An 11,239-nucleotide genomic window follows, 5' to 3' on the forward strand; every position below is an offset into this window, starting at 1 on the left:
AGAAATGTTAAGACGCCTCCTCAAGGTGCAAAAAGTACTTTCGAATAGGTGCTCTTACCTTATCTTACTATGACAGTCGCTGCAGTGGTCAAAAAACTTAACCAGCCAGCCGTCACGCATCTGAAAGGAAAGAAACTACCGCCCATAGAAATACCTTTACAAATATCAAGGCTTTGGAACAAACATCAATAAAATGTATGTAAAACACAAACGGCCCAAGATCGTAAAGCCACTGGATAGATACTTTTTCAGAAGAGCTACATATGAAATAAAAGATCAGCTCATGAACACGCGAATCTGACGAAATATGTATATAGATAGGTACGTTTTATATCAGTCACCATAATCGTTTTCCAATACGGCGCATAGAAGCTTTATGTTGCCCGTTCAGGGTTAAAATCTATACTAATATTATAAAGCTGAAGAGTTTGTTTGTTGGTTTGAACGCGCTAATCTCAGGAACTACTGGTCCGATTTGAAAATTTCTTTCAGTGTTAGATAGCCCATTTATCGAGGAAGGCTATAGGCTACTTTTTATCCCGGTACGGGATGTAGTTCCCACGGGATGCGGGTGAAACCGCTGGCAGAAGCTAGTCATATATACCTAGCCTTTTCTTATTGGGTCTTTGAAGCAAGAGCTTGAATTTGGCCTTTCTTTTAAACTATATAAGCGCTGCCGAGAAAACAGGTCAGTCAGATATTGAAGACTTTCGTTCGTAGTAAATGTGGAACTTTTTAACTTATCTACATAGTGGCAAAGTGTTCTTAAGAATTAGACTTTATTTTGTTCTTTATTATTCGAGTGGCGTATTTTATTTACTGCCATTGCTACATGACGCGTTTTGGCTTATGCCTCAACTTCGTCCTGTATTTTAGTGGATGTGAATTTTAAATGGCCTCTCGTTAGGGGTTTAATATGAGAGATTTCCTGAGGTGTTCCATCGACTTGGAAAATAAAATAAACGTGTTGGAATTGCTCCTCGGTACGAATTATATTTGGAGATATGAAGACCATTTGTTTCATACAAAGTGCACGTTTATATTTTCAAACAGCATCTGGTCATTTAGTAGTAATAGTTTTCCAGAAAGTCGACGAATTTATTATAGTAGATGTAGAATTGTTTAGACAAAATAATGAGGATGTGAGAGAAACTGCGGAAATCAGTTAACTTTATGCAGAAGTTTAACAATAGGTAAGTATTATTATGGAGCATTGTTGTGGTTGCGGAAATATTTTATTGGTGCAAGGCGTAATACGGGCCGTTTTATAGTTTATTAGCAACTGGGTCCTTTGATACGGGTATTTTTCACAATATTATTTGAATTTGCCAATTTTGCCGTGCTTCTCTGAAACTACAGAATCGCATGCCTGAAAGCGATATTTATAATGTTTTTTCAGGAGTGATTATGCTCTGGACCCTTGTGTAGTGAATAAATAACATAGGCACATATAAACTCCCGTAATAGTGTATCGTATTAGGACCAAAAAATACCAGGAGGCGAAAGCTACTCGGTAACAAAGTACTTTAGATCGCTTTCGGTAACACAAAGACATCTTATCTAAATCTCTATCGAAGAGGACATGTCAAATTTTAAAGAAAAACATTCCTGACTAACCCCATACTGAGTTACCATGACAACTTTGCACGTACCTCCAACTCTATGTTTATGAACATAAGGTTGATTTTTGTTGATTCTGACGGTAAATGGTTATGGTAAGGTAGCATTTATAGAGGTTATCAATCATATGGGACATAGCATGTTATCCTTTTGGACGGCTGGTAACTTTTGACTTGTATCGAATGCATTGCCGCTTTGTAACCGATGTACGAGTATATTAGATTTTATCTCATTTTTACGAGTTTGTTATGCACGAATGGCTGAGTGACGCATCTGGGAATGTGGCGTATGTAACTAGTCAATACTGGTTTGATTTGTGACTGACAGAGATCAATTGATAAGCTATAGGTAAGTAAGTATAAGGTATTTTTTTGGCGTTGAGATATATTCTAAAATACGGTTTAATAGATGTAGCGTGTCATGTCTCAATTTACTGTTAGTGGTAAATAACGCACTTACTATGTAAAATATTATATGTAAAATTTTTACTCATGATTTTTGATCTCAACATAATTTTACTGAAATATGACATGTGGATTTTACTTTAACATATACTTGCCAGTTCCATAAAACATGAAATATATCATAAGCTCCCTTTCTAGACCATATAAACAAAACAGCAATTACCTACCAATTACCTCAGACCAAACACTGGTCCAGTCCTATCAAATTGGTCCTTCCCTACTCGCCTAGCAATGGTGCGCGTACACAAGGAATCCCGCCGCACGACATACTTGAAACATAACGTGCATAGCGTAAGCTAATAGTCGTACCTCACACGGCGCCACTTCTGAGACACTCATTTCCAACTAATTGTAACTAATCGCTCGCACGCTCAATTATAAACATTTCTGACATGTCAGACCGAACTTTCTGACATCTCAAATATTTCTCTGCTTACATGATTATATGAAATTTTAAGGATTGTCGACGATATTTTAAATTGCGGGCTTTTTTGCCGAGATAGGCATTTGAATTGGCAATTTTATGTTAATTGTAGGCAACTTCAAACTTGGTATTTGTAATTAATGCATTTCAAAATTATTTGAACGTAGTTGGTCGGTAATATTTACGATTTATGTGTCTTAATGGTGAATTTCTAAAAGATTTTAGTTTCAACAGAACATTTTTTAATTTGTGCAGGATTTTTGCTTAAAACATTTTTATAGCATTTTTCCGTCTGTTTGGTTAAGTTTTTACTAAAATTATATTAAGTATTTCAGTTATTTCCAGTCAAGAACTGTTAATTTTGATGACAAGTATTTTGAAAGGCTGAAGATATGTGTTCCATTTTTTTACATAGGTATTACACATAAGACACGCCATAGTTTAATCATGCTATAGCTTAAGTTACATATCATCATATCTTTGCAGTACACCACAAACACATAGAACACAAACCTTATCAAATCCGACCACAACACTTTAGACTAGAATCTCCTCTATAAATCCCACAATCTTCACATACGCAAACTGCCCAAGAATCAGAGAATCTCACAATCGCGTTAAAGGTGTTACAACACAGACTCAAACAAGATCTTAAAGCCATATCAGGCAAATTGAATAAGTATATGCTTAATAATGTTGTAGTGCCCATTGTGGACCGAGGGTACTGTTGAACGTAACAATGTGAAATATCTGCCGTGCGATATAAATAACTCTCTCAGTGGGTCATTGGTTGGCGCCCGTACCTATGGAGTACTGAGCTAGGGGCATACGGGGTCTGAAATGTAGGGAGCTTCGCTTTTAGTGTGAAGTGGAATGAGGCGAAAATTTTACAAGAGGTCACTCGTTATAATGCTACAAAGTCACAGAGTGATGACGGTAGTGTAGGTAAGAGCCAAAGACAAATAAGTCATATAGTATCTATCTATGAGATTTTTGTATCATTTTTTTTAAAAAGAGTACTTTGCTTATCTAAATAAAATTTTAAACCAATAATTTTTTATGTTATAGGTACTCCTTTTTTATGTTTCATAGGAAAGACATGACATTCACTGGTAGTATCACATCTATCATAATTCAACTTACCTATTAAATAAGAGTATCTATTACAAGCGAATGTTCTCTGAACCTAAAGCCTGTGTGTAAAATACCAGTTGTTGCATTGTTATAAGCGCAAGTCGACCAGTTATGCAACTAAACAATTGCATAAAACAAAAGCGCTCCGGGCGGCTCCGACATTTTTGTGTATCTATTGAGAAAGTTAAATGCCCAATAGAATAGGCTTCGGTAGGACTTAAGCTAGAAATGTGTAGGTCCAATAACTTCATCATCATTTCCCTGCTTTTATCCCTATTTATTTTATAATACTTATTTAATAAGGATATTTTTTGTTTGTTTGTACCCTGTTGTAAAGCCTCTGAAACTATTAAATCGTTTAGATTTGTTTTTTTTTAATTGTTGTAAAGCTACACTTTTCCCGATTAACAGGCATTTTATCCCGGTACGGACAGTAGTTCCCACGGAACGCGGGTAAATCAGCTGGTAAAAGCTAGTAACTTTATAAGTATGTGCATTGTACTTATTATTTTAGTTTATGGCCATTTGGTAGCGGTTGTGGTATGAGTTTTAGGAAGCAATGGTTTCAGGGTTTAATGGCGGTTGAAAGGTTAATGGATATGGTTTGTGGTTGCCATTTACTAAATGCTTGTAATTAATTGATTATTACTTATGGAAATAATAGATAGTTACAGATCATGGAGAGTACGTGAATTATCTTGCCATTTGAGTCATAATCATAACCTAAATATAATGGCCATCGCAGTGCAATCGTCTTAAATAACATTAATTACTGAAGAGTTTGTTTAACCGCTCTAATCTCAAGAACGGATAGACCGATTTGACAAATTATTTCAATGTAAGATAGCCCATTCATTGCGGATGGTAATAGGCTAAATTTTACTTTGGCTGTAGGTAAAATGACAAGCAAAAGCTAGTTAAAAATAATTCTGAGATACGCAGTATCACAAAACCACAGCCGTTTTTTCCACCATTTCCACAGAACATTAGTTAGTTCCTTTTGTTTATTGTTCGGCATTGTTTGAACAGGACTCTCTATAATTGTCACCCTCGAGGGTACACAATACATAATAATGATGTCAACAATACCTGGGTTCTGTAGACGTGATTTTTTAGGATTCCGCATCACAATGAGAAGGGTTTTTTTATTACCTGGTGCGTTGTATGCTAATTGTTTGTTGGAAGTGGATATGCAAATATTTATGGGTTTTATTTTAGGACCAAGCTATTTGTGGGTTATATTTTGAGGTGTGTCTGCAAATATATATGTACTTTTTGGACGGTTATACTTTTATAATTTTTAGAATTGTAGAGAATAAACGCGGTTTCACCCACGTCCTGTGAGAACCATTTCTCCCAACTGGGAAAGTAGAACTTAAACTACCTAATTCTTAAGTTCTAGAGACAAAAGTCTTGATTTTTTTTCTCATAGACCATTTTAATTGCTGGTTTCAGTGGACCCTATTTTTCAAATCTCTCCATAAAAGGAAGTTTCTAGCACCTTAGTAATTTAACGCACGACTTTTTTTCTAATCACAACCAATCATCAATTGACAATATCATGCACATGGTTTGCAGTTTAAATAAATAATAATAAATAAATTGTTTATTACTTCATTTTGTAAATATTTTTTACAATATTTTGCTTAATTCTAAAAAGTGTTAATGTATAATTTACATGGACAATAGAGCCTCCTGCAAGACAGTGTCTAATTACTCGAAATGCCTCAGACACATTTAAGGCCCATATCACACAGATTGCGCAGGTATTGCAAAAGTGCAGTTCACTAACAAATGATACGTCACCCACGCTTCACATTAAGCGTATTCTGAATTGGCTCAATCGACTTTTACGAGTTGAGTGGGCGAATACACACACGTTCTTTGCTTTTGCTTAATTTAATACATTAAAGAAAAAATGTTTAGGGTTTTTTGTAATTTTTAATTGGAACCAAAAAATAAAATAGGATTCGGTTAGAAAATTTTAAATATAAATAAATACCATTTCAAGAGTAAAAATTACATTACTGAATTATTTTACACGTCAAAGTACTTGAACAAAAATAACGTCAAAATACATATTAGAATTGCAAGGCAAATTAATTAAAATAAAACCAAAGCTGATTAAACCATAAAAATAACATAAAACAGTCACTAAAATAAAATGTACGGCGTACTAAATATTACCTTGGAATTAAGTAATAAATTGAGGCTAAACTATGTATGTAAAATGTTAGTACAAAAACTACACATTGTTTGTATGAGAACTACAATTTTGTTACGCTCCATGTAAAAGACATCAACGCGCTGCCGTTTTTCCTAGTAGACTAAAAAATAAATAATTTATTGAATTCTACAGCATGTTATTTTTTTATGAGCTACCTGTTTTTTTTTTCTAATTCATGATCTTAATAGATTTTTATTGTTGTCAAGTTATTTTAAAAGCTATTCAGTGTAAATGCTAATAACAGTTTGATGTAGTCTTGTACTAAGAATTTAATATTTTCTAATAAAAATTAATTGTGTCAATTAAGTTATTCGTACACGGTTTTGTAATTATGTATGTTATAAGCTTTAATTGACAAATTAAATACAATTCTCTATGTATAAAAACATATTCCCTCCGAGATAAACGGAAACTGCTCAGATCAGTATCTCTGATCACATTTCGATAAGAACAATTAAATGAATTACAAAATAATTAACACAGTATTTATTAAGTTGTAATTTATCTCATTATTGCGTTATTTATAATTATTAAGGGGAACGTTAAAAAAAGAACTAATTGGTACCAGAGTTTCATATCACATAAAAACTTTCAACAATTAAAAAAATTGGTCCGGCGAAACTCGTAGCTGCATATTTTGGTGTTCCTTATAAAATTAACAAATATTTTTTTTTCTGAATTGAAACATACTGGATAATGTTACGTAATAAAGTAGGGTAAAGTTTGCATTAAATTGATCATCCATTTCTTACTATCATATTATATTCTACTGAAACCCTCTTTGTTTCTAACTTGTATACCTTTTCATGAAAACTTATTCATACAACATGACGACATAGACGTTAGCAACCCCAAAAAATAATTACAAAAAAAATACCGAACATCAAAACCCTTAAAAAAAAATCCCTCTCAAACACGTACATACATACATACATACATACTCATACAAACATGCAAGTCCATACAAAAAGTGCATAATACATGTATCGGTGCAGCAGATAATCGAACCTGGAGAATGTTTTAATTAGGTTAACGATTGGGAGCGCCGTGACGTCATCCAAGTAATGAAGCTCCACAGATAATGTGAGCGGGTATTGGCTTACTGTAGGCCTTATAATGTACGCACACATGTAAAGGATTTGTTGTAGGAGGTTTTCGTGGGAAGTTGGGTAAAGCTTTCAGTTTAAAAAAATGTTTTAAAAGTATAAAGTTTAGGGTGGGTGATACCCAATACAATGAACAGAAAAGAAATATTTTTTTTAAGCTTCATAATTCATAGAAACGACCTGTAATATGTAAAAAAAAATATCTATTTATAATTTTATATCACAGGCTATTGAAAAATTGAAGTTTGTTTCTGCTGAGGATTAAAAAAAAAATACTCATCTCGTTCTAAACTTGCATAATAACACCAAAGCATATTTCTGTACCTTAAGACTCATGGTGACACTTTCGTACAACCTCTTTGCCATAGTAATCAGCAAAACTCAGAACACTGTACTTGCAGACCTTTCCTATCTATACCTCATACTAAACCAATATTGTCTTGACGTTGAGCCTCAGAACACCTGTTGATAATCAACGATTACCAACCCTAGTTACATACCAATAAGGTTGCTTTTCAACTAGCCGCTGCTAGCAGTAGTTTGAAGGAGCCCTTACCTTTCGACAAAAATATGCAGCCTCTGTATTCTAAACAATCTGTGGCCGAAACGTGTACCGTTCCCTATCGATACGCATTTCGATTCAATCGATGTTGAAGATTATCGATAAACGTTGATTTATTTTGACTGAGTTTTTTGTTATTTATCGATTGCGGATCGTTATTTCAGTGTGTAGCTGTGAGTATGTCCATAAATTAGATGCTTATGGTACGGTGGCGGAATGTGCTAATGGCTTTGGGTTTGATTCCCTGAAAATATTTGGAGGTTTAGATTTTAGTTCTTTTAAGTTTGTTTTTGCACTTTTGTAAGTGGAAAATTCTAGATAAAGAGTAACAATCTTATTATTTCTGTATATACAATTTTATACAGATTAAAAAAAAAAACTTCTTTAAAATTCCAATTAAATTGTTCGAAAGTTTTTTTTCTAGTTTTCATCCTCATCATCTGCCTAGCCTTTTCCTACCCTGCAGAACAGTAAAGTTCACATCATATAAAGTACGTTTACATTTTTACGATTGCGATGTTTCTCTTCGGTAGACATTATTATATTTTACGGGCTACTTGAACAATACAACCTAACTGCCGTATAATAATTTTAGAAAAGTCATAAAATGTCGTTATAATTTATGTTTATTCGACAAAAATAAAAAACATACTGTATGAGTAACATTGCATGTAAGATTATGTAACCTAATATTTAAAATAGGGAATGCGAGTATGTGTGATGGTTATGGCCTTACTGCAAAATGGCTGCATCAATTTTGATGCATGTATGTGGATTATGAATTGAGACACTTGTGCCTAGCTTTTTATTCGGATATTTTTGTCGTTCATCATCCTCCGAGCCGTTTCCCAATCATGTTGGGGTCGGCTTCCAGTCTAACCGGATTCAGCTGAGTACCAGTGCTTTACAAGAAGCGACTGCCTATCTGACCTCCTCAACCCAGTTACCCGGGCAACCCGATACCCCTAGGTTAGACTGGTGTCAGACTTACTGACTTCTGACTACCCGTAACGACTGCCAAGGTTGTTCATAATTTTTGTCGTTAACATAATTTATTAATTGGGTATTAGGATTAGAGCCAATGTATTATAAGTCTTGTACTTAATAGCTCCCGGCTGCGGTTTCATTCGTGATCAGAGGAAACTGTTTCCCGTACATGAGTCCGCTACATAAGCCATATTTAATTTCCCATTTCTTGCTTAATTTCCACAAAGTCCAATGACCAGTCTATAAGACAGTGTAATTGGGTTCTCCTGTTAGAAGAAATAAAAAGAAGACAGTCAATAGTGTGGGATTGTCTGATAAATGGCGCGCGTCTGACACGCTATCACTTTGTGTGTTAATATCGTCATAAGCTGTGCCGTGCAGCCGGACAATGGAAGATTCTAGAACTTTTTCCCTTTTGACAATTGGCGGGATGGACGGTGTTATATTTCTATGATTTATTCTAAAATATTCGATTTGGTGGAGATCTACTTAGCGTCGATTTTAATTTAAGTATTTTAAGAATACAAACCCGTCGTGAGCAAGCGTGGTGATTAACGCTCAATCCTTCTCCGAGTGAGAGGAGGCCTGTGCCTAGTAGTGGGACGATAAAACTGTAACTAACTATAAGAAATCAAAACATATTTAAGGTTTATCAAGCCCACTGTTGGTGGTAATGCCAACATTAACAAACATCACGTAATTTAAGTAGGTGTAACAAACTTCCAAAATAATACCAATTAATACACTTTGGATCTGTTCATAAAATAGGACCAAATTTTTGAAGAATAATTTCTACCGCAGTATAAAATCAAATCACTCACATTCACAAAATCGCACTTCCTATTTCGAACTTAACTTATAAAATCAGTCTCAACATTCAACTCGTCTAGCCATAACTTAACAACTCATATTAACATCACTATCAACGCATTTACATCCCTATTAAATACTTGAATGAGAATGAAATATCTAATCATTGAAACGCGAAGAAGAATTATAATTTCAAAACAGCTGTTCCGAAACAAATTGACTGGGACGTATTATTCAGACGAAGTAAAGGATTATGTTGCATTAATATTAATAGGAATTATTATATCCACGTTCGTTTTCTTTGAAGGGAACGGGAAAACTGAGGATTTAAGACCGGTAGGGTGTTTACGTAACTTCAAGTTTAAGGTATATAATTATTATTATTCGTCCAATTAGACTAAGGCTATAACATGTTTAATTATTTTAAATAATTTTTTTCTGTTGTGTATTGGGTTTTGAAGGAGAGAAATCCATCAAATCAAAAACTACGAAAATCGGTACAGCTGTTTTCGAGTTATAGGTAAGTTTTTGAACAAACACGGCTTTGTTTATGTACAGATGTGACAGTTTGTATGTTTGTTGTAACTGAACATCAATACAATATCATACAAGTAGATCGGGCTGTGAGTAAAACCGCGGGCACCAGCTAGGTTAAAAAAACCTTTAAGTATCAAAAGATTGAATAATTTCTCTGCTCTCTATTGATGTTCTTTATTTTATTTATACCCACCCTGTAAAATCAGCTTTTTCTTGAGAAAGCTATTTAAATTGTTATATCGTCACTAAAAAGCAACAATCACGATAAAGCTAATACTTCAACTATACACAATATTTTTATGTGAAGATTACCACTAACTTATTTACTAAAGCAATTAATGGTCTTTCGATAATCCGTCGATAGTTTTAAACTATCTTCAATCTAGGTAAACAACTTAACTAATAATGACACATTTTTTTACGTTACGCCAGTGAAATTAGTTAGGCACTGAAAAGAAAACAAAACGAACCAGTTCCTGTTATTAACGCGCTTAAACTAACTCTTCTGCTTATTTGTGTAGAAAATTCATTATATCACATAAAACTGAGCGTCAATTGCGCCTTCAACCGTTATATATTTCTTTACACAACTCACTATACATTGAATAAACTAAACATTCATTAAATAGACACTTTAAATATCCCTACAATCATATCATTACCGCAACTCGTTATGGTCAAATTATGATATATGACCACTCCATATAAAATGCGTCGTACTTTTTGCATTCCAAATGCATAACCTCTCTGCCATCACAATCTATGGGAAAGTTATTCCTGGAATGAACGATAAGGGAGTGCTTCCTTCGATATCGTTGACTCACTCTAACGTTCTTCTACACGCGTGTAAGAAAGAGATGAAGCTATTGGAGGAATGTCACACAGCATTTTATTATTATTCATCGAAAGTATCATCAAGAGGTTCATAAAATAATATTTTGTATCAATTTTTGGATTTTGCTGATTAATAACTGCTTCAAAAATCAATTACTCGGTTATTTCTATGACAGATATGGCGTGTCTGTCTACCTAAGGAAATTATTGGCCGTTAAAGTTTTGGTTTGGCCATAACTCTCCATGAAACCCAGTTTAATGGGAAAGACAATTCCCTTTTCGATTTACAACTTCGCCGTAAGAGTAATTAGGAAGCCCATGTAGAGAGCGACGTGTAAAGAGAAGTAATTATATTTTATGATAATGAATAACGCTATATAATACGAGCTATTAAAATAGTGAAATATGTCTGTCTTGTTTCTAATTGAATTTCAGGGCCCATTGACTGTTGGACTGGTATGCAATCCCGGTTTGGCTACATACCTCACCTGACTGCGCCCGGCTGGTCGGGTAATTTTATTAGTGTGTTGTACG

Source organism: Helicoverpa armigera, chromosome 23 (genome assembly GCF_030705265.1).
Source record: "Helicoverpa armigera isolate CAAS_96S chromosome 23, ASM3070526v1, whole genome shotgun sequence".
In the NCBI taxonomy this organism is placed as follows: Eukaryota; Metazoa; Arthropoda; class Insecta; order Lepidoptera; family Noctuidae; genus Helicoverpa; species Helicoverpa armigera.